General features: G+C 38.9%; 1 protein-coding gene across 2 annotated transcripts in view; it reads right to left on the minus strand.

Moving 5' to 3' along the window:
* Positions 1 to 24,762, minus strand: part of LOC109408491 (furin-like protease 2) — a 1,190,934-nt gene that overhangs the window by 899,247 nt on the left and 266,925 nt on the right. The gene's annotated exons all lie outside the window — the stretch shown is intronic.

The following is a 24,762-nucleotide window of genomic DNA, read 5'->3' on the forward strand; positions in this document are numbered from 1 at the left end:
TTTGACCGTTTTTTACTCAATATAACTTAAAAATGACATTACCTACAAAAAAGTTATGTATGGGTGACTTTTAGATAATCATGTGAACTTTCATAACATTAAAAAATGTCAATACGCTTTAAAAGTAAAAAAAAAATGCAAATAAGAAAAATTATTTCAATTTGCAAAACATGACATTTTTGTAATTATTGAAAATTTTGCCATATATCGCAAGATGCGCACTTTTGAAGAAAAGCATTTCTGAGGTACCGTGATTTCGGGTGAAACTGATCAGTGGGGTGAAATTGATCGACGTGAGGGTCATGTTCATTTGTTAAAAATATTGCTTTAAACTTAAAACGATTTGTAGAAAATGACCATCATCCGGCTAAAAGATTATTGAATGATGAGTTACATGTTTTACAGTCAATTAGTCACATATTTCTGTATTAAATTCAATATTTTCCGTAATTGCGTGTTTGGCGAACCTCAAATACCCTTTCAAACTTTTGTTACCGTGGCTGTATCGCACATGTAATGAATATTCGAATGGATGCTTTTAGCTGCCAAGTATTTGCTAAACACGATTTCATAATCAAAAATTTTATAAATATTCAAATTTATACATAAAATTGCACTTTTCGGAAGTAATCACTTTTTCAGTATGAAAATTGCATACTTTAAGGCGTTTTCATGAAATTTATTAAATTTAAAACTTGAATAATTAAAAATGGAGAAAACTCGTTAAACTTTTGCGCAGCATTTCGCATTCTGGGGTTGTTAATTCAGGTGGAAAACATATTTTTGGCACATGCAAAGGTATTTCATTTACTGATCAATTTCATCCCGAAAGCAAAATTATTGATTTTTTATTTTAAATGATATTTACCTATTGCAATAAAATGATTTGTAGTAAAAGTTTCAATCTCGTTGACTGATGAGAATCGTGGTCGTACTTGTTTATTGCTTTGAGTTTGATTTTCTTTGGGTGATCGACTGTACGTTGGATGATATCTTTAATTGGCAATTCAGTCTAATTTGGTCAATCAAAAAGAACTATATGTTTTCTTAACCCGACGTTTCGGTCCTTATTGGACCTTTTTCAAGGATTCTGTAATGTTTGAATTTGACCATATCGCTGCATTCGAAATCACGGTAGCATTAGTAGAACATTTTTGACAGCTCCTCCCCTCTTAAAGTATATTCTCTTATACCTAATAGAAGGCTCCTAGCAATATCATAAACTTCCTCTAAAATGCTACGTCTTTAATGGACGGTTCCTAACAACAAATACTTCATGTCATCATTTTGCGTGTTTCTCTTCGGTAGAAAACAAAAGATTTTATCCAGGGTGTTTTTAACAGATATTAAATTAAACATAGCTCCATATGTTTAAATCACAAGTCTATCTAATGCAAAGTATTTATTTTATTCTCTTATGAATAAGAAAACTTTTAAGTTGAAATTCGACTTCTGGTTGATGTTCTGAATTTCTGTGTAACAAATCTGGTGTTCTGGTTCAAAAGAGAATCCTAAATTATATTCTTTGTATTGGATAGATTTATAATTGAAACATGTAAAGCTATGTTCAATATCAATATGTGAAAATCCACTTATAAAAATACCCAAAAATTGGTTTGACTCAAAAAACATTTTATGTTGGGTTAGATTTAAATAATAGCAATTTAATTACTTTGATCCTTTTTGAATTCTATTCTTATTGGTTGGTGTGGGGTTTGGTTCTCCGAAATAGGATTAATTCAATTTCGCAAATGGGCATGTATTCCAAATTGACTTCAATTTATTTTTTAACTTTTTTTAGCGTGATCGTTTTTTCAATATTTCAATTTTTTACTTGAAAGTTTACACAAATTCCTTAAAGTCACACATACCACACTTTTTTGCAGGTAATGTTATTTTTAAGTTATATTGGTATAAATAAAATAGTCAAAAACTTAAGCCCTTTTCAAATATTAGTGTAGATAAATTAAAAAAAAAAAACAACAAAGTATGCAACGTTGCTTTAAAGTACATAGTCTTCATACCTACACAATTCCATTGAAATCTGAGAGGGTGCTGCCAACCCCAAAATCTAGTTTGCGGGAAATTGGTCATGCACTCTAAAAAAACACGCAACCAAAAATGTTCAAAGTGTGTAACTTTTTTGTACATTTTTTTATCACTATAAAAATTTTACAGATGATAGCTAACAGAATGAACTTTATTCTCACGAAAAAACACGAAGGTAAAAAAATAACTTTTTGAGATATTTAATTTTTAGTAACAAAATTCAGTTTTTTTAGAAGAAAAACTAAATAAATTTTTCAATGTGTATTTTTCTGAGAGCCGCCATATATTATTCTACAACTTTGCTGAAGACACCTTTCCGATCGAACAAGCCGTTTCCGTGTTATAATTTTTTATTTGCTTGTGTTCCATTTTTTCATAGGCCCTATTTGAAAGTTAGTCGAGACAAAATATGAACTTTTGATATGAAAAAATGGTTTCTCACATGAAAAGGAATAGTATACAAAAATATCAAGTAAATTAAAAACATCGATTAAAATGGATTCGTGCTGGTCCGTGGAAAGCCTCCTAAGCATTCTCGTCAGAACCATCTCAGGATTCTCGTCAGAATCCTCCCAGGATCCTCGTCAGAATCCTCTCAGGATCCTCGTCAAAATCTTCTCAGGATTCTCGTCAGAATCCTCTCAAAATTCTCATAAGAATCCTCTCATTATTCTCGACAGAATCCTCTCAGAATTCTCATCAAAACCATTTCAGGATTTTCGTCAGAATCCTCTCAGGATTCTCGTCAGCATCCTCTCAGGATTCTCGTCAGAATCCTCTCAGGATTCTCGTCAGAATCCTCTCAGGATTTGCGTCAGAATCCCTAGAGGAATCTCATCAGAACTCTTTCAGGATTCTCGACAGAATCCTCTCAGCATTCTCGTCAGAATCCTCTCAGGATTCTCGTCAGAATCCTCCCAGGATTCTCGTCAAAATCCTCTCACGATTCTCGTCAGAATCCTTTTAGGATTCTCGTCAGAATCCTCTCAAGATCCTCGTCATAGTCCTCTCAGGATTTTCGTCAGAACCCCTACAGGAATCTCATCAGAACTCTTTCGGGATTCTCGACAGAATCATCTCAAGATCCTCGTCAGAATCCTCTCAGGATTCTCATCAGAATCCTCTCAGCATTCTCGTCAGAATCCTCTTCGAGATTTCATCAGAATCCTCTCAGGATTGTCGTCAGAATCCTTTCAGGATTGTCGTCAGAATCCTCTCAGGGATTCTCGTCAGAATCCTCTCAGGGATTCTCGTCAGAATCCTCTCAGGGATTCTCGTCAGAATCCTCTCCGAATTTTCGTCAGAATCCTCTCATGATTGTCGTTCGAATCCTCTCAGGATTCTCGTCAGAATCCTCTCAGGATTGTCGTGAGAATCCTCTCAGGATTGTCGTCAGAATCCTCTCCGGATTCTCGTCAGAATCCTCTCGGGATACTCATCAGAATCATCTCACGATTCTCGTCAGAATCATCTCATAGTTCTCGTCAGAATCGTCTCAGAATTCTCGACAGAATCCTCACAGGATTCTCGTCAGAATCCTCTCGGGATTCTCATTGGAATCATGTCATGTTTCTCGTCAGAATCCTCTCATAGTTCTCGTCAGAATCCTCTCAGGATACTCGTCAGAATCATCTCAGAAATCTCGTCAGAATCCTCTCAGGATTCTCGTCAGAATCCTCTCAGGACTCTCGTAAGAATCCTCTCGGGCTTCTCGTCAGAATCTTTTCATGATTCTCGTCAGAATCCACTAATGGCTCTCGTCAGAATCCTCTCATGGTTCTCGTCAGAATCCTCTCAGGATTCTCGTCAAAATCCTCTCAGGATTCCCGTTTGAATTCTCTCAGGTTTCCAGTTTGAATTCTCTCACGATTCTCATCAGAATCCTCTCAGGATTCTCGCCAGAATCCTCCGAGGGTTCTCGGCTGAATCCTTTCAGCATTCTCTTCAGAATCCTCTCAGGATTCTCGTCAGAATCCTGTCAGGATTCTCGTAAGGATCCTTCTAGGATTCTTGTCAGAATCCTCTCAGGATTCTCGTCTCAAACTGAGAAAAAAAATATCACGTTCTGGTGGAATTCGAACCCACGACTCCGTATTCGCTTAACCGACGCTTTAACCAGCTAAACCACATAACAGGTAACGATTCGGCGGAATAGAACGGTGTGCGCTCGGAGTAAGTCTCCTCCTCTTCTTGGCGTAACGTCCTCACTGGGACAAAGCCTGCTTCTCAGCTTAATGTTCTTTTATGAGCACTTCCACAGTTATTAACTGAGAGCTTCCTCTGCCAATGACCATTTTGCATGTGTATATCGTGTGGCAGGCACGAAGATACTCTATGCCCAAGGAAGTCAAGGAAATTTCCTTTACGAAAAGATCCTGGACCGACCGGGAATCGAACCCGTCACCCTCAGCATGGTCATGCTGAATACCCGTGCGTTTACCGCCTCGGCTATATGGGCCCGGAGTAAGTTTGGTTTTTATTTCCGCTGAATCGTTATCTGTACTGTGGCTTAGTTGTTTAAACCGCCGGTCGTGGGTTCGAATACCACCAGAAAGTGATTTTCCTCATAATTTCATCTCTCAATTTGCCAATGAATCAACATTCTGTGCATTCTACTTTTCAAGTTTTCCCATTTCCTTATTTATTTCTAACAGAGTTCAGATTTTCTTGCAAGATACAGATTTTTGTGAAGGCTTCTGATAACATTTCTAGAGCATTGTTCGTCGAAAATCATTAATAAATCCTTGGAAACTTTCTTATCCTTCTTAATGCATCACGTTGGGAGCAGCTCGCTAACGTAGTGTACAGTTGGGGTCAAAACTTACTCTTATGCACAATAAGCGTTAATACGTATTTGGTAAGCTGGGGAAAATCCTGAATTTTTTTTTGGAAAATCCATCGAGAAAGTTACGGAAGGTAATAGACAGAAGAAGTCGTTGTAGCAATTCTTAAAAATAACTGAGAAACATTTCCTGGAGGAATGATTGAAATAGCTTCTTAATAAATTTTCCGCCAGGAGGAATAATAGGTAGAGTTTTTTGAGAATTTCTTGAATTTTTTTTAATGGACTTCTATGGAGAATTTTTTAAGGAATATCAACAAGAATTTCTGTAAAAATGCTTGAAGAGTTTTTCGAGAAACGCTTGCAGAGTTTCTGTGAGATATGTGATCCTTGTAATAATTCTTGGAAGCATTCCTTAACGAGTTCTAGTAAGCTATGTTGGTTATTGACCATCAAGCACGTGCACAGAAAAGGCAACAAGGGAGTGGTTTTCCTAATTTTGGCAAAAGACGGAGAAGCGCGTAGTGTATGGAACATCGGTAATGGGAGGGGTTTAACTAGAAAGGATTCTTGAAACATTCCTGCAGCAATCCTTGAAAAAAATCCTGAAAGAAATATTGGTGAAATTTCTGGAGCAATTTTTGGATTGATTCAAAGAGTTTTTGGTAAAGTTTCTAGAGGAATCTTTAAAATTCTTCTGGAGAATAAGAATTAGAAGGAATCCTTAAGCAAATCCTTACAAGAATCTTATGAAAAATTTGTTCAAGTTTTCCAAAAAAAATGTCAGAATTCTCTTAGAAAACCTTCAACGATATTCTAGAGAAGTTCTTTGGAGATCTTCAGAAGGAGTTCTAAAGAATGACCCCGGAATGTTTAACAGAAATACATTCACAAGAGAACGAAATTTAGAGCTGAGCAAGAGAGTGTTGGACTGTGATTGTCGTTTTCTGTGACCTGGCTGTGTAGTGCTAAACAATGTACGAATTCATGCATTGATACGAGGTGAATGCCTTTCATTGATAACTATGTATATGCTAACACAACATTTCTCCGAAGCAAGCTTTGTTTTCATTCGAACTTAGATGGAAATAGAAATTGATAAACATCAAAGTTGACATGGAGTTAGGCTTATCAACAGCAATGCAGGAAATCATCGCTTTTTATAACAATATCCATCACCTGTTGTAGGATACAAGTGAATGATTCTGTGCGATACGTCACCAAGTAGATTGGAGACATGTTTGGAATCCTGTTGACAGGAATCGGAAAAGTATAAACGAGACTCGTCGTAGTCGTTGTCGTCGTCATTGCTTCACGTCTATGTATCTGCAACATTCCGTAAACGGAACAATGGTGTGTACCGTCCTAGTGGAAAACAGGGAGAAAAGGGGTACCATTCATTGTATGAAAGAGCGTTCTTCCCCCTCCCCACGGCATCCGTCATGTTCCACATTCCACCGGGTCCTTCCAGAATCGGAATCACATCATCCACCGGAGACAATATATGCATGGATGGGGATGTAGGGTATTGGGGCTCGTTTTCCAGCTCGTGTGTAATCAACATGGAACTATCTTCCGTACCATTGGCTCTATAAAGGGGAAATGGGGATGAAATACGCTGAGAGGTATAAAATGACCCATGCGGCAATGCGATACGTAGATACTCTATGCCCCAGGAAGTCTAGGAATAGAAATATTAAGAAAAAAAAACTGACCAGACTGGGAATCAAACTCGGACACGCTTGGTGACGAACACCCGCGCGTTTACCGCTTTGGCTATATGAGCAACTTTGTGACAGTACGTTTTGCAACATAATACGCTGGCTCGTTTCATCCAAGCGACAGATAGTATCGTTAACTCAAGTTTTGAAGAACATGCAGCTCTCAGACGGCGCATTTCGCCCACATTCCCACTAGTTGTTGTTGTTGATGTTCCAGCAAACTCAATAGAGAAGCCGGCAAATGTTCAAATGGAATGGAAAATTCTACCGTTCAAAGTGTCTGCCATTTCCGACATTAGGCAAGAAGGTCCTCGGGCGAAAGGGACGACCGGAGGCAGTCGGGCACGGGACAAAAGAAACAGGGAGGCTTTGATTGCTGCGACAATCGACACACGACCGGGTAACAAGTGGATAAAAAGTATTCAACTCTGACTCGGGTAGATTACTTAATCGGATGTGCAGTGCGTTTGTCGAGAGTGGATTGCAAAGGTTCCAAACGAGTGAGTGCGGAATGATATCTCTGGAAGCATATTTACATAAGACATTTCAAATCCGACGAACGACATTGTGTGTGCGTTTGCGTTTGTGCCAGTCGTCGATAGGCTTATGCTCGGAAGATTCGATTTGTCCTCGGGCTTAGCAGTTCTAGTCCCCAGGCAGCAGCAACAACAGGCACACAGTTCCACAGTATGGAAATCATCTCGAAAATCCTGGCCTTTGTATGTGACATCGTGTTTACATGCGAGATCATCCCAGCCAGCCCACCTTCCTTCGTCAGAAGCATCAGTAGCAGCAGCATCAACAGGAGATTTGTATGCATCGGGTATTGCTTCATGCCGAATGATGGCGTAGTAGGGCGAGCCAAGGCTGTTCCGCTTTGATTGCATGTTACATACATGGGGCAACCATCAGTATCAGTCACAGCCTAGGCAGCCAGCCAGCGCCCCCATGCATGTGCAGAATTAGGATTGTGCGATATGCCGTTGGAATCGTCGAGATTGGAATCAAACGATATTCGTGATTGAATTTTTGAAAATGGCATCAGGGAAATGTTTTGGTGATTCACTTTTATTTTATAATTTATTCAAAAAATCCATATGGAACTGACAAGAAACTGAGAAGAAACTGAACAAGAACAAAACAGGAACTGAACAAGAACATAACAGGAACTTACCAGGAACTGAACAGAAACTGAACAGGAACTGAACAGGAACTGAACAGGAACTGAACAGGAACTGAACAGGAACTGAACAGGAACTGAACAGGAACTGAACAGGAACTGAACAGGAACTGAACAGGAACTGAACAGGAACTGAACAGGGACTGAACAGGGACTTAACAGGGATTGAACAAGGACTAAACAGGGACTGAACAGAGACTGAACAGGGACTGAACAGGGACTGAACAGGGACTGAACAGGGATTGAACAGGGACTTAATAGGAACTGAACAGGAACTGAACAGGGACTGAACAGGGACTGAACAGGGACTGAACAGGGACTGAACAGGGACTGAACAGGGACTGAACAGGGACTGAACAGGAACTGAACAGGAACTGAACAGGAACTGAACAGGAACTGAACAGGAACTGAACAGGAACTGAACAGGAACTGAACAGGAACTGAACAGGAACTGAACAGGAACTGAACAGGAACTGAACAGGAACTGAACAGGAACTGAACAGGAACTGAACAGGAACTGAACAGGAACTGAACAGGAACTGAACAGGAACTGAACAGGAACTGAACAGGAACTGAACAGGAACTGAACAGGAACTGAACAGGAACTGAACAGGAACTGAACAGGAACTGAACAGGAACTGAACAGGAACTGAACAGGAACTGAACAGGAACTGAACAGGAACTGAACAGGAACTGAACAGGAACTGAACAGGAACTGAACAGGAACTGAACAGGAACTGAACAGGAACTGAACAGGAACTGAACAGGAACTGAACAGGAACTGAACAGGAACTGAACAGGAACTGAACAGGAACTGAACAGGAACTGAACAGGAACTGAACAGGAACTGAACAGGAACTGAACAGGAACTGAACAGGAACTGAACAGGAACTGAACAGGAACTGAACAGGAACTGAACAGGAACTGAACAGGAACTGAACAGGAACTGAACAGGAACTGAACAGGAACTGAACAGGAACTGAACAGGAACTGAACAGGAACTGAACAGGAACTGAACAGGAACTGAACAGGAACTGAACAGGAACTGAACAGGAACTAAACAGGAACTGAACAGGAACTGAACGGGAAGCAAACATAAAGCGAACAGGAACCGAACGGAAACTGAACAGGAACTGAACAAGAAGCGAACAAGAAGCGAACAGAAACTGAACGGAAACTGAACGGAAACTGGAAAGGAACTGGAAAGGTACTGGAAAGGAACTGGAAATGAACTGGAAATGAACAGGAAAGGAACTGGATCAGAACTTGAAAGAACCTGGAAAGGAACTGGAAAGGAACTGGAAAGGAACTGGAAAGGAACTGGAAAGGAACTGGAAAGGAACTGGAAAGGAACTGGAAATGAACAGGAAATGAACTGGAAATGAACTGGAAAGGAACTGGAAAGGAACTGGAAAGGAACTGGAAAGGAACTGGAAAGGAACTGGAAAGGAACTGGAAAGGAACTGGAAAGGAACTGGAAAGGAACTGGAAAGGAACTGGAAAGGAACTGGAAAGGAACTGGAAAGGAACTGGAAAGGAACTGGAAAGGAACTGGAAAGGAACTGGAAAGGAACTGGAAAGGAACTGGAAAGGAACTGGAAAGGAACTGGAAAGGAACTGGAAAGGAACTGGAAAGGAACTGGAAAGGAACTGGAAAGGAACTGGAAAGGAACTGGAAAGGAACTGGAAAGGAACTGGAAAGGAACTGGAAAGGAACTGGAAAGGAACTGGAAAAGAACTGGAAAGGAAATGGAAAGGAAATGGAAAGGAAATGGAAAGGAAATGGAAAGGAAATGGTAAGGAAATGGGAAGGAAATGGAAAGAAAATGGAAAGGAAATGAAAATGAAATGATATTTAAAATGAAATTAAAATGAAATTCAAATGGAATACAAATGAAATTCAAATGAAATCGAAATTAAGTTGAATTGAAATTGAAATGAAAGTGAAATAAAAAAAAACTTAAAACTGAACTGAATCAATAAACTACTTCCAAAATTTTTAAGTCAGAGCTAACTGATTATCAAGGATGAAATGTATCGCACAGCCTTACACGGAATCCTGTCACGAAGGGCTACACGGATGCATGAGAATTCGGCCGGCATGCTCGTCGACTTGTCTGCATGGGATCGATTTCCAGCTGTCATGGTACGAGTGCATGCCGGTGCGGTATCTCTTCCAAGCCGACCCAGAACCGACTCGGCATCGTAGTCGTCGGCGGTAGCGCACTGCACGAGAATAACAAGTTATGCTAATTACGCTCAGCTGATTCGTTATGCAAATTGATTTGAATTTATATGCATCCAATCGTGAGACAGCTCCTTCCATGGCAATGCAATGGGCTGGCGTGGCCTCTGCCATCAATCAGCATACTGATACCGATGCGATGGGAGACTGTTTTGATACTTCCCCTGCGTCTGCTGCTGCAGCAGGCAATGCATCCATATTCGATTGATTGAAGTCAATTTTTGCGGTTGCACCGGTGAGGAATTCACGAGGCCATTTTGTCACCTCTCGGTTCAATTTTAAAGCTCCCAGCCTTCCGTCCTGTACAGCACGACTACACAACAGGCCATCCATCGTAAATTTCCCATCGGCAACGCCGCCAATGGCGAATGGGATGACTTAAATCACTGTACCCAGAGAGAGGCACTCGCAAATTGTTAAACTGCATTAGCCCCAGAAAACCCATTAGCTGGAAACAACTCAATTTACACGTTCGATTGTTGCGCGAGCGAATAGTCGACGGATGGACAACCGGTGACACCCGGAATGACAGACAGAACGACACGAGTGCCGCCAATGCCGATGGTTAAACGTGTCAAATAACAGAGCATATGCATACGCGCGGGAAACGAGACCAGGACCTGTGCCCAGGAGGTGTGGCTTTTCCCATGAATCAATGTCCGTTGGCACCCCTGCCCTCATTGGAAGCGTTGAGAGCCAGCGGCTGAAGAGGTGATGAGAGGAAACTGCATCCTTCCAAATGGTGCCAAATGGCTCACCTTTTTGTGAGGAAACATTTGACAGCACAAACAGAGTGGGTTTTAAGCGAGTGTGTGGGAAGCAACTGGTTCGGGGGTGCATCCTGATGAATATGTAGCATTTATATACTTTTTTTCAGGAATTTTAAAATTGGAACAAGAAATGCAGTCTTCAGAAAACATTCCTATAAATAAAAGGACTCGAATTTTCTGCACGATTGCCACTGAAGGCAAAAGAACTTCGGAAAACTCCTTCAAGGAACTTTAAAAAGCTCCTCAAAGAAATCTTGCAATGCTTCTCACAGTTTAAAATAGCTTCTGGCAGAAGCTTTGAACAGCTTCTAGCAGAATCTTTGGAAGGCATATCACAAAAGCTTTGGAAAGCATTTCAGAGAAGCATAAGAAAAGCTCCTCAAAGAAGCCTTGGCAAATTTCTCACTGAAGCCTTTGAAAGTTGCTCACAGAACTCTTGAAAAGTTTCTCACAGATTCCTTGGAAAGTTTTTAATAGAAGCCTTGGAGAGCTTCTCTCAGAAGATTTAGAAAGCTTCTCACAGAAGCTTTGAAAAGCTATTCACAGAGCCCTGAGAAAGCTTCTCACAGAATCGTTTGAAAGTTCTCACCGAAATCTTGAATTGCTTCATACCGAATCCTTGGAAAACTTTTAAGCTTTTCACAGAAAATTTGGAAAGCTTCTCTCAGAAGCTTTGGAAAGCTTCACTCAAAAGCTTTGGAAAGCTTCTCTCAAGCTTCTCACAGAAGCCTAGGAAAGCTTCTCACAGAAATCTTGAAATGCGTTTCACTGAATCCATGGAAAGCTTTTCACCGAATCCTTGGATAGCTTTTCATTGAGTTTCGCTCAGAAGCTTTGGAAAGTTTCTCACAGAAGCCTAGGTAAGCTTCTCACAGAAATCTTAAAATGCTTCTCACCGAATCCTTGGAAAGTTTCCCACAGAAGCCTTGGAAAGCTTCTTCCAGAAGCCTTGGAAAGCTACTCACAAAAGCCTTGGAAAGGTTCTTGCAGAAGCCTTGGAAAGCTTCTCACAGAAGCCTTGGAAAGGTTCTTGCAGAAACCTTAGAGATTTTCTTGCAGAAGCCTAGGAAAGCTTCTCATAGAATGACATGAAAGCTTCTCACAGAAGTCTTGAAAAGCTTGTCACACAATCTTTGGGAAGCTTTTTACAGAAGCCTTGGAAAGTTTCTCTCGGAGGCTTCTCTTAGAAGTTTTTAAAAGCTTTTCACAGAAGCTTAGAAAAGCTTCTCACAGAAGCCTAAGAAAGCTTCTTACCGAATCTTTTGATAGCTTCTAACAGAAGTCTTGAAATCGTCTCACCGAATCCTTGGAAAGCTTTTTACAGAAGCTTTGGAAAGCTTCTCTCAGGTGCCTTGGTGTACTTCTCACAGAAACCTCATAAAACATCTCGCAAGAGCCTTGTAACGCACCTCTAACAGGCCTTGGAATGCTTTTTACAAAATCCTTTGAAAGGTGCTCTCAGAAACAATGGAAAGCTTCCCACACATGCTTTGGAAAGCTTTCCGCAAATGCCTTGGAAAGCTTCTCACAGAACCCTTGCAAAGCTTCCCATACAATCTTCAGAAAGGTTCTATCTGAGTCCATAAAAATCATCTCACAGAAGCTTTGCAATGCTTTTCATAGACGCCTTAAGAAGCTTGGAAGCTTGGAAAGCTTCTAAAAAAGCCTTTGTAAGATTTTCACAGGAGCGTTGGAAAGTTTCTTACAGGTCCCTTGGAAAACATCTCATAGAAGCCATGGAAAGCTTCTTGCAAAGTGCGAGTAAAGCTTCTTACAGAAGCCTTGGATAGTTTCTCACAGAAGCATCGGGTAGTTTCTTACAGTGGCCTTGGAAACCTTTTCACAGAAACCTGAGAAAGCCTCAAGAAAAAGCTTAGCTTCCACAAACAAGCTTGGAAAGCTTCCAGAGAGAAGCTTGGAAAGCTTCCAAAGAGAAGCTTGGAAAGCTTCCAAAGAGAAGCTTGGAAAGCTTCCAAAGAGAAGCTTGGAAAGCTTCCAAAGAGAAGCTTGGAAAGCTTCCAAAGAGAAGCTTGGAAAGCTTCCAAAGAGAAGCTTGGAAAGCTTCCAAAAAGAAGCTTGGAAAGCTTCCAAAGTAGAGCTGGGTAAGCATCCAAAGAGAAGTTTAGAAAGCATCCAAAGAGAAGCTTGGAAAGCTTCCAAAAAAAAGCTTAGATAGCTTTCAAAGAGAAGCTTGGACAGCTTCCAAAGAGAAGCTTGGAAAGCTTCCAGAGAGAAGCTTTGAAAGTTTCCAAATAGAAGCTTGGAAAGCTTCCAAATAGAAGCATGAAAAGCTTCCTAGGAGAAGCTAGGAAAGCTTCCAAGGAGAAGCTTGAAAAGCTTCCTGATAGATGATTGGAAAGCTTCCGGAAAGGAACTTGGAATGCTTGGGAAGAAGTTTTAAAAGTTTTCAGAAAGAAGTTTGGAAAGCTTCCAAAATTAAGCTTGGAAAGATCCCAGAGAGAAGCTTGAAAAGCTTCCAGAAAGAACAATAAAAAGCTACTAGAAAGAAGCTGGGAAACTTTCAAGAAAGAAGCTGGGAAACCTTCCAGAAAGAAGCTTTGAAAGCTTCCAGAAAGAGGTGTGAAAAACTACCAGAAAGAAGCATTATAATACTCCGGAAATATGCTTGGAAAGCTTCTACAATGAAGCTTGGAAAACTTCCACAAAGAAGCTTGGAAAGCTTCCAGAAAAAAAAAAGCTTTCAAAACTTCAAGAAAGAAGTTTAGAAAGCTGCCACAAAGAAGCTTGAAAAGCTTCCACAAAGAAACTTGAAAAGCTACTGCAAAGAAGCTTGGAAAGCTTCCCGAAAGAAGCATGGAAAGCTACCAGAAAAAAAGCTGGGAAAGCTTCCAGAAAGAAGCTTGGAAAACTACCAGAAATAAGCTTGAAAACTTTCAGAGATATATTTAGAAAGCTTGCTAAAAGTTGCTTGAAAAGCCTCCAAAAAGAAGTTTGGAAGGCTTTTAGGATAAAGTTCGCAAAGCTTTCAGGAAGAGGCTTGAAAATCATCCTAAAATAAACTTCGAAATCTCTCAGGAGCTTGAAAAGCTTCTAGGAAGACGTTTGGTAAGCTTCCACGGAAAAGCTTGGATAACTAACAGAAAGAAGCTTGGAAAGATTCTAGATAAAAGCTTGTAAAACTTTCAGAAAGAAGCTTGGAAAGCTTCCAGAAGATAGCTGGGAAACTTCCAGAAGGAGCTGGGAAAGCTTCTAAAAAGAAGCTGAGGAAGCTTCCAGAAGGTATCTTAGAAAGCTTCCAGAAGAAAGCTTCGAAAGCTTCCAGAAAAAGCTTGCAAAACTTATAGAAAAAAGCTCGGAAAACTTTCAGAAAGAAGTTTGGAAAGCTTTCAGAAGTAAGATTGGAAAGCTTCCAGAAGAAAGCTTAGAAAGCTTTTAGAAAGAGGCTGGAAAAGCTTCAAGGAAAATGCTTCAAAAACATTTACATAATCCTTCCAGAAAGAATTTGGGAAAGATTCCAGAAAGAAGATTGGAAAACTTCCAGAGAGAAGCTTGAAAAACATCCAGAAAGAAGCTTGGAAAGCTTCCAGAAGGGAGATTGGAAAGCTGCCAGAAGAATGCCTAGAAAGCTTTTTGAAAGAGGCTGGAACAGCTTTAAGGAAAATGCTTCAAAATTTTTTTACAAAATACTTCCAGAATGAAGCTTGGGAAGCTTCCTGTAGGAGTATTGGAAAACTTCCAGAAGGAGACTTGAAAATCTTCCAGAAAGAAGCTTGGAAAGCTTCCACAATGAAGCTTGGAATGCTTCCACAAAGAAGCTTGGAGAGCTTTCCCAAGTAAGCTTGGAAAGCTTCCACAAAGAAACTTGGAGAGCTTTCATAAGTAAGCTTCGAAAGCTTCCAGAAAGAAGCTTGGAAAGCTTCCAGAAAGAAGCTTCCTGAGAGAAGCTAGGAAAGCTTCTACAACGAAGCTTGGAAAGCTTCTAGAATGAAGCTTGGAAAGCTTTCAGAAAGAAACTGGGAAAGCTTTCAGAAAGAAGCTTGGAAAGCACCCAAAAAGAAGCTTGAAAGGCTTAAAGAAAAAAGCTTGGAAAGCTTCCAGAAAGAAGCTTGGAAAGCTTCCAGATAGAAGCGTGGAAAGCTTCCGTAAATAAACTTGGCAAACTTACAGAAGAAAGTTAAGAAAACTTCCAGAAAAACAAAAAGTTGGAAGTTTTCAGAAAGAAGCTTGGAAAGCTGCTAGAAAAAAACTTTTTGATAGAAAGCTTCTAGATAGAATTTCTGTCAGATCATCAAACTTAAAAAAAATCCTCAAAAAAAAACGTTGAAAAAGCTTTATGAAATAAGCTTGGAAAACTGTCAGAATCAAGAGTGGAAGGCATTGAAAAAAAAAACAAATTTCTAGCATTCAGTAGTATTCAGTATAGATATGTAGATAAATTTTCAGAAAAAAAATGTACTGCCTCTATATTTTTACAAAATTCGACGAATGCATCCCTGCAAACCGGCCAGCAACGGTATTCAAATTAAAATCCACATCAAACAAACCATGGCAGCAAGCAACAGTTCATCACGTCCAATTACATTTTCGTTCGAATTTTACAACCCAAACTTTGTACCACAAAGCGCGCTACACGAATCACGCCGAATTCGCTCGCTACGCTGCTAATGAGTACCTAGTGCGCTGGGTGTAGCGCTTCGGCGGTTTTGCGAAAACATGTCTGCAACTTTATCCTTTTCTGGGTGGGAAACTGTCCACTTCGGAACAATGGCCAGCTGTGCATCGGCTTGGATGACAACCAACAGTGCAGTGCAGTGAGCAGTAGTTGGAAATTAATTTGATCGCAAAGAGCTGCGGCAGCAGCCAACGTGGGGGCACCAATCAGAACCCAATCAACAAGCCAATTACAGTGAATTAATCAACCGTCTCAAAGGAGCAGCAGCGTGTGCGTCGCCGTCGTCCATGCTTTACAATAATTACAGTTCTTTTCTTCCCGGAATGTTCTTCGCCTCGGATCCTAATTAGGGACCAATCCAATCGTTGAGCAGAGGGTCACCCAAGCTCAGAGCCAGTGCGGATAATTAATTGATTTCGAGACGGTTTCCGTTACAGCGGAGAAGGATGGAGTTGGAGTCGTCAAGGTGATCCGCCGGTACCAATATTCCCTGCAGCCAGGTCGGAGGACTCAGTTGATCCAATCGCCAAATGACTTCTCTCGAGGGGGCCCTTGAGGCTGAGTAAGTTACACGTAAAAGGCAGAAACACATAAAAACATCATTCGATATGGGCGGGCGGAGGCCAGGAAAAAGAACTACGCGCAATAACATTCAATTAACTCAGGTACTCTCATATTTCGGGAAGGTTTTGCTATGGTGATGACGATGATTAGACTCATCTGCTGACATGGGTGCCTAGGTCAACCTACTGGCAAAGGGCCGTCAATAAAATCGCAATTGTTTGTCATGTTTTTTTTTTTCGTTTAATTAAACCGCAAGAACGTCATTTTTGCGCCGATAAATGAATAAATAATGCGATTCACCTTTGGCGGCAAGGACCTCGGGTCGTGTGCACGCTTTCCTGCTGAATGCAATTACAATCGGTGGAATCCAATTTACCTGTAACGAGACGGAGAAATAAAATGAAAATTGTTATTTGAAAGCGAAACGAAATGCATTGTGGTGAGATAAACGATTTAATTCGTGCATACTTTTTATCACTTTAATTTTGGAAGCCAAGATGATATGAACAGGGAACAAAATCGAAACGATTCTAGCCACAATTGTAAAGAATCAAAATTTTACAATTAAAAAAAAAATTTCTGTCTTACAAAACGCAAACAACTAAAAAAAATGTGAATTTTCAGAAAAAGGATTTTAAAATTTACACATTGGAATCATTTCTTACTAATTTACTCATTAATTTAATCATTAGGCCAGAATATGAGAATTTCTATAATTATGTCAAAAAAAGATGCAAATAGCTACAAAAGTTAATATGTTTTTGATCCTTCATAACACAATATTGCCAAACATGTCTCAACGAATTTTTAAATGGGTAAATCCTCTGAAATCCACTTAAAATCCTCTAAATCTTCCTGAAATGCCTACTAAGCCCTCTGAAACCCCCTTGAACCCCCTGTAACTTACGTAGGATCTCACTGAGCCCCTTAGAAAGCCCCCACAACGCACGCCTCTGAAACTCGCTGAAAATCCTCTGAAACTTCCTCAAAAGTCAACGAAAACTCCATAATGCTCCCTTGGACCCTATTCAATCCACCTGAGACCTTCTGAAACCCCAACAATGATCTTGTACCACCTTGAAAACCTCCTGTATCTTTATAAAATGCCACTAAAAACCTCCTGAAACCCCCGTCGCACCCCCTGCGTCGCACATGCGACACTCATACACACTCAGAAACGCTGCTCTGAACATCCTGAAATTCCATCGAAACCCCTTCAAACCCCCTCGAACTCCATGTCACAGACCTGAGACCTCCGAAACGCTCCTGTAACGCATGCTGAACTCCATCAAAATCCTCAGAAACATTAAGAAATGCCATTAAAAACCCCCTGAAACTCCCTCGCCCCCTGTAACGCACCTGAGACTGTCCGAATCCCCCAAAACAATTCCGCTGCAAATTATCTTAAGCTTCCTGAAATGCAACTGAAAACCCCCTGAAACCCGCTTGGACACTGTAATGCGCAAACGTCCTGTCATGCCTCCGAAATAGCATTGGGCAAGTTTGGCTGACACATCGATTTTTGTAAATCGATTCGAATCGGACCAGTAGGATCGATTCATCGATATAATCGTATGCTTTGAATCGATGTTTTCGCAACGATTCGACATTATAAAATGTTGCAAAACCATATAATGATCCGTCTGCAGCATGGAGTACAAGTTCATGAGATGATTTATTTGCAAAAATAAATTTAATATCAAAAATTGAGATTTTACATCAAAACGTCTCTGGAGAAATTTCTGGATGAACCCGTGGAGGAATTCATAAAGAAATTCCTGGAGGAATTCCCACAGGAATACCTTAAGGAAATCCTGAAGGAATCCCTGGAGGAATTCTAGGAGAATTTCCTGGAGGGTTCTCAGGAAAAAATCTTGGATGGATGCCTGGGGCATATTCTGGAAGAAATCATGAAGGAATCCCTAGATAAACTCCTGAAGGATTCCCTAGAGCCAATCAGGGAGGAATCCCTGGAGAAGAAACATCTTTAGGAACTCCTGGTGGAATGCTTAGAGAAACTTGTTGAGAAATTCTTGGAAGAACTCCTGGAGGACTATTTGGAAAAATCTCTGGAGAAATGTCTGAAGCAATTTCTGGATTAACCTCAGGAGGAATGTCTGGGGGATCTTCTGGATAAATTCCTGGCGGAATCCCAGGTGGAACTACAGGAGAAATCCCTAGAGGAATTCTTGGAGAAATCCGAATCCCTGGTGGAATCTCTAGAGGAATTATGGGGGAATCCCTGGAGAAATTTACGAAAAAAATTCTCAGAGGAATTCCCCAAGAACTATTTCTGGAGGAAATCTTGGAGGAATCTCGGAGGAATTTCTGGAAGAATCTCTAGAAGAATCCTAAGAGGGATCTCTGGAGAAATTTTCTGGAGAAATTCCTAGAGGAGTTGCCAGAAGAATTCCTTGAGGAAACCCTGGAAAAAATCCTAGAGGAATACCTAAATAAATTCCTGAAAGAATGTCTGAAGGAATCAATGGAGGAATTCCTAGAAGAGTTCCTGGAGGAATTCCTGATGAAAAACCTATGATAATCCCAAGAGAAATTCTTGATGGAATTCCCAGAGGCGACCCTGGAAAAATGCCAGGATGAAATCCTGAAAATGTTGCGAACATCGATTTGAAATTGTCCAATGCTACTCTGAAACCCCCCAAGAAACACGACTTGTTTCAAAGCCAGTACCAGCAACATCAGTGCAATTTATTCACTGTTCAAATTAAGGACAACAGAACACAGTTGCTTCTTCTTTGAAACGCAAAAAGCGCAAATTTTAAATCGTTATGCAACTTGAGCTAGGGGGAATGATAAAAAAATGAAAAAATTATATTCAGACTCGAACCATGGACACCAGGAGTATTAACCACTCACCTTTGCCCGTGTAGCTGCCGGCTTAGAATAGTACTACGGACCACCTGTTCCGGTGGTAAAAGTCCACCAAACAGGTAACCCCAATCCAAGGTGTCAGGCGACCCGTGCTGAGGGATGAATGGTTAAGGGGGTTTAAAAAATGCTCGATCTTTAACGGAGCCCGTAGCGTGGGTAGATCGCATTTTGGGTTGTGTTGCGGTGATAGATCTACCAAACCGAAATCTAGTGTCGTCCTATTTTTCAATTTTGGAATATGTGATCTGGTAATTCAAGGAGTTATAGCATTTAGTCCTACTACTGGTGTTTTGGTGACTTCCAGTTTTTGAATAAAACTGAGTTTACCAACTTTATTTTGCATATAGTTAAAAACCTCACCATCTGAGGCTAAACTCAATGGAAAGGAAATCAAATTGGGTTAGGGATCCATGTATGTACTAACTCTACGAATACTGGAAAGTGCTAGTACGCAAGAAACATACTAGAATCCTTATTACTGAACACATGTTCCATTATTGGAATGATATTGCTGCTAATGTTAAAACCCGGGTCCTTAACTTCCTACTGGGGAGAATTTAGCAGTAAAACAAGAGTGATGCTAGGTTTCCGATGCATGGCCAATATCAGTACTCTTGTTTTGATCAGGGATGGGAACACTCACTTGCAAAGAATTACACTCACTTGCTATTTTCTCAGCTCAGAAGCGTGCAATCATAAAACGATATATGGACGGATTTTGCCTTGTGATTTGGTCTAAAAGTTTGCCGAATAGAGTAGGGGTCGCACACGCATACCGAATTCGTGAGTGAGCTGCGAATGCAACTCTCCACGAGGTGAATGTAAATTACACTCACCTCATGGAGAGTCGCTTTCACAGCTCTGTCACGACTTTGGGATTCGTGAGCGACCTCTACTCTATTCGACAAAGTTTGAGACAAAACCACAAGGCAAAAGTCATCCATACATCGTTTCTTAATTGCACGCTTCTGAGCTGAGAAAATAGCAAGTGAGTGTAATTCTTTGCAAGTGAGTGTTCCCATCCCTGGTTTTGATTTCTAAGAAAACAAAACAAAAGCTGTATCAAAATCGATACTTTATTGCCCCTCAATGGCAATTGAGTAATGCGACATGCACTACACTATGGATACGGGTAATGTCACAATAGATCTAAAAACTGGTCGCAGTGACAAACCCGAACAGGAATAAAAAAAAACCACTCACCTCACATACTACACCAGAAGCTCTGTGAAAGATTTGCTGCTCAATGCACCATAAAAGTTACTGATGTAACGCGTTACTTCATTGTACCGTCTTTGCCACAAGTTAGAAAGCTGTCAAAATGAAAAGACGCGAAGTTCTCCGCAACACATTTGGAACCCAATCTGAACAAACAAACCAGCGTAAGATATTTCATGTATGTTACATAGTGTTGCGTCTTTGCACAGACCAACACGAGAAACCGTTCGTAGGTGGAAATCACAGGGAATTTAGCGGACTGTATTTCTTATTTACTCAGGAGTTTCGTATCCGGAAATAAAAAAGCACAAGTGAATTTACTGAACTAAAACAAATTAACTGTATTATAGGAAAAATAACAGAGTTTGTCTGAACACCGCGCGGTCCACTGGTAGAATGAGATTGAGCCGCTTCGAAGATGCTGGGGTTGCGCGCGAGTTTTTCATCGTCCCTTTCGTTCTTCCGTTCGTTGCTGCGTTGCGTTCGATTGCGTCAAGTTGGCTGCGGCGATGTGGCAGTCCGCTGAACGCAAACTTTTCGCACATCGAGGTAGGCATTGGTTTACGATGTCAAAAAAGTTCATTTCTAACTTTGTTCGGGCGAAGATCGGACACATAGTATATTTAATGCAAGCTGACTATATTGCCACTTGTGAGGAATATGTAAGCCCCGCCTCCATAAATCGATGTTATATACGATGTTATTTGTAATTCCTATGAAACAAAGCAGCAACTTAACGATATTCGGAGTTTAAATGCAACTCAACTGACAAGATGGAAGTTGCGTGCGCTTTTATAGCAACTCTTTTAGACCAAAGCATAGAAAACCACATTTTGGATGATGTTTCGGGTGCTGCTTGGGCCGTTGAAAGTCCTCTGAAACTTCCTGACATGCCTACGAAAACCCACTAAAACTTTCTCAACCGCTCCAGGCCCCTCCGAAAACGACCTAGAAACATCTTTCATCTTTGCCCTCTTCTTAAACTCCCTTGAAAGCCCTCTGAAATCCCGCATATCCCCCCTCGCTCTTATTTAACTTCTTTGCAACGTTGAACTTGAATAAGAGCGAGGCAAACAAACCTTTTGCACCAAAAATGATCAATTTTGTACTTTTGTAACAACCTTGTAGAAAAATTTCATATTTCTGCAAAAGCAGAAATACATTCATTCCATAGGCGTTACTTGCATCTGAATAGTTTTATCAATCCTTATAGTGACGATCACATGTTGTCAAACTATTGACCAAAAACTAGAATTTTTGAAAATTGGTGAAATTGACGGAATGTTAACATGATTGTTCCGAAACTTTCGAATAGGACGTGTAATAAAGTATGTATTTTTAGCGGAAATTTCTAGTGTATGAATGAAGAACAGGTACTCGAAATGCGGATCATGAACTCCCAGTAATTTATCGGATTCTAGACAGATTTTTTTTAAACATTTTCAAAATTTAGTTTTTTATTAACCCTCTAATACCCAAATTTTTGATTTTGATCTAAATATCATTTTTCGTCATCTAAAATCGATTTAAACCAGAGCGTTAATGATTAATCATAAATTTAATCATGATTAATGATTAATGATTAAGATTAATCAAAATCATTAATCATAATCACAAAAAAATCTCATTTAATCATTAATCATTAATCTTAATCACACTGTTTTTGCAATCTAATCATTAATCAGTAATGATAATCATAAGAAAAAATATTAATCAATTATTAATAATCATCACCAAAAATGATTCATCATATAAAATATATGATCCAATTTAAATTGGTTCAAATGCTGTTGTAAGTAATATAATTTATGATTCTTTTTTCAAAAATTTACCGGACAGAGTTACCTTTTACTTTTTAAACTTGAAAAACATGTTTAACAATAAATATATTTTAATCATTTCCAGTTTTTTGTGATTGATTAATCATGATTAATCATGATTTTTAATCAATGAGCCATTTTTAATCATTAATCATAATCAATAATCACAGATAAAACCAAATTTAATCATTAATCATAATCTTTAATCATCCTAAAAATCAAATTAATCATTAATCATAATCAATAATCACCAAAATTGGAATTTTAATCATCAATGATTAATCATGATTAAAATTTTTGTTAATCATGAACGCTCTGATTTAAACATTCTTTGGAAGATGATTCTTTTTAACTATCGATTATGTGAATTTCAGTTTTTGATTTTTCTAATTTTTATTTTTGAACATCCCCACACTTTCATATTTTTCCTGGAAGCCAATTTGGGGTACGGATTTTTTGAGATGAAAACATTTTGAGATTTTATGATTATTTTCTGTGATTTTCTGTGAAAAAAATTTAAAATAATAATATTTCAATATTATTTTAAATTTTTTTCACAGAAAATTTTATTTTCCGTGTAATTTTATGGAAAATAATTTTAGAGTGTAATCGATACCCTTAAACTATTAAACAAGGATAGCATGTTTTGGAAAAAATTTAAAATATGTTAATTGTAGCGATTCAATACAAAATAAACAATGACTTCTAAAAGGTGACCTAAACATCATTTTTTCAATGATTGAAAAAAAAAATGTAAATACGCTTTAAAATACACCAAAACCCATTTTGAGATATACAGAACAGTCCTAAATATTTGCCACAAATATAAAAAAAATGATTTTCCACGACACAAAAATTACAAAAATGCTCAAACTATACCCCGTCTAAAGGCGGGATTGGGTATTAGAGGGTTAATAAGTTTCAACTGCTTTTTGTCCAGCACATTCGTTTCATTTATCTATTTTTATTTGGAATTGAAAAAAAAATCAGATTACTCTCATCAACGGCTAACGATTTTTTTAAAATGTTGGTCAAATTTCAGTTGAATATTCTTTAGGAATTCTTGAAAGAATCTTTTCAAGACACATGCAGAAATCCAAGAAAAATTTCCAAAGGATTTTCTAAAGAAATTCACTTATCAATACCCGAGTTAGCTCCTTGAAAAAACCAGAATTGTTCATAAACAACTCAAGAGCAAATTTATTTAAAAAAATCTGAATTTATTTTTTCCTCTTGCTTGGGAAATTTCTGACGAATCACGTAGAAAACTTTTCAAGAAAATTTTCGGAAGGTTTTCGAGGAGAATCCATGGAGGAATATTGCAGAAAGCTCATGGAATGTTTTCTAATGAAATACTTCGACAATTTCAGAAGAATCGTCAGGTACGCATGCCCTAGCCGTAAAGTCTGTCAAAACAAAAAAAAACTGAAAAATTCGGAAAGTAACTCTGGAGAAATTTCACGGTGAAGTTTCTTGAACGATGCCTGAACGATTTTCATGAAGAAATGCTGGCGATTTTTTTGAAAAAAAAATCCGCGAAAATTTTTGAAAGTAATTTCTAGAGAATTTTGGTAAGGTATCCATGAAGCAATTTTGGAAGTAATGCATGGAAGATTTTCCGAATGAAGCTTTTAAGAAATTTCTGTAGGAAGTTTTGGAACAATATCAGAGGGAAGCCATTCAGAAAATTCTGAATGAGTCCCTAAAAGGTTTTATTGAAGAATCCCCGAAAAATTTTCTTCAAAGTATCTGAGGCAGATTCCAGAGAAATTTCAAAATTTAGAATCCCTGAAATTGTTTCTGAAGATATACTTAAAAAGTGAAAGGAATTTGTAAAGGATGATTTAAGGCGAAACTGGAAGCATTTTCTCATTTATTCGGTTTTTGATTTTATTAAATAACGAAGCAATATTTTCAAAATCGGTTTTCGTACACTTGTAGAGTATGCATCAAGGTATCTTCTGATTTTTCTTTTTGAGGTGGAAAATGTTTTCCATTTTTGCAGAAACCATTTTTATGTGAAATTTTGTTCAAAAATGGTTTCTGCAAAAACGAAAAACATTTTCCACTACAAAAAAAAAAAAATCAGGAGATACCTTGATCCATACTATACATGTGTACGAAAACCGATTTTGAAAATAGTGCTTCGTTATTTAATAAAAAATCAAAAACCAAAAAGTTAAGAAATGGATACAGTTTCGCCTTAAGCAAGGTTTTCTAAAACAATGTTCATAATACATGATTTTATGATGAATCTCCGAAATATTATTTTTTTTATTAATCCAGGGAAAGTTTGTAAATCGATCCCTGGAAGATTTTTTTAAATAATCACAGGAGGAATTTAAATGAAAAATCTCAGAGGAAACTCTGGTGAAATCTTGCAATATTTGAAAAATATCTGAAAAAATCCATTGTACAATTTCTGATGTAATCTTTGAAAAAAAAATCGCATTCCCTGTTTTTTGCAAGTGGAAATCACTAAAAAAATACATAGCCAATTTTCCTGGCAAACTTTCTTATAATTAAGAGAAGAAGTTTTCAATTCCATAAAGAAGATTTTTTTACTTGTTTTTGTGGGCGAGTTTAGAAAATTCATGTCAATTTTTTTTATATTTAGAAGGGGTTTTCCTTTTCGAAAGGAAGATTTCTTCCGCGAAAAATTTCGGCTTTAAGTCAAAGAAAAAGCTTGATTTTCTTTTCTCATCGCCAACGTTTCGATCCAGATGTTGGGATCTTCTTTGGGGCTTCAACCAATTTGTTTGACCCCATGTGCAGCTTACGGTTGATTATCTTTTTTTATTTTGTACCAAGTCTTATTTACTGGCATCACCCTTGAATATATAGGGTGGGTGATACAAAATGAGAGATCTGCACTCGTCAAATATTGC

The sequence above is a fragment of the Aedes albopictus genome, chromosome 3 (assembly GCF_035046485.1).
Source record: "Aedes albopictus strain Foshan chromosome 3, AalbF5, whole genome shotgun sequence".
NCBI classification, from domain to species: Eukaryota; Metazoa; Arthropoda; class Insecta; order Diptera; family Culicidae; genus Aedes; species Aedes albopictus.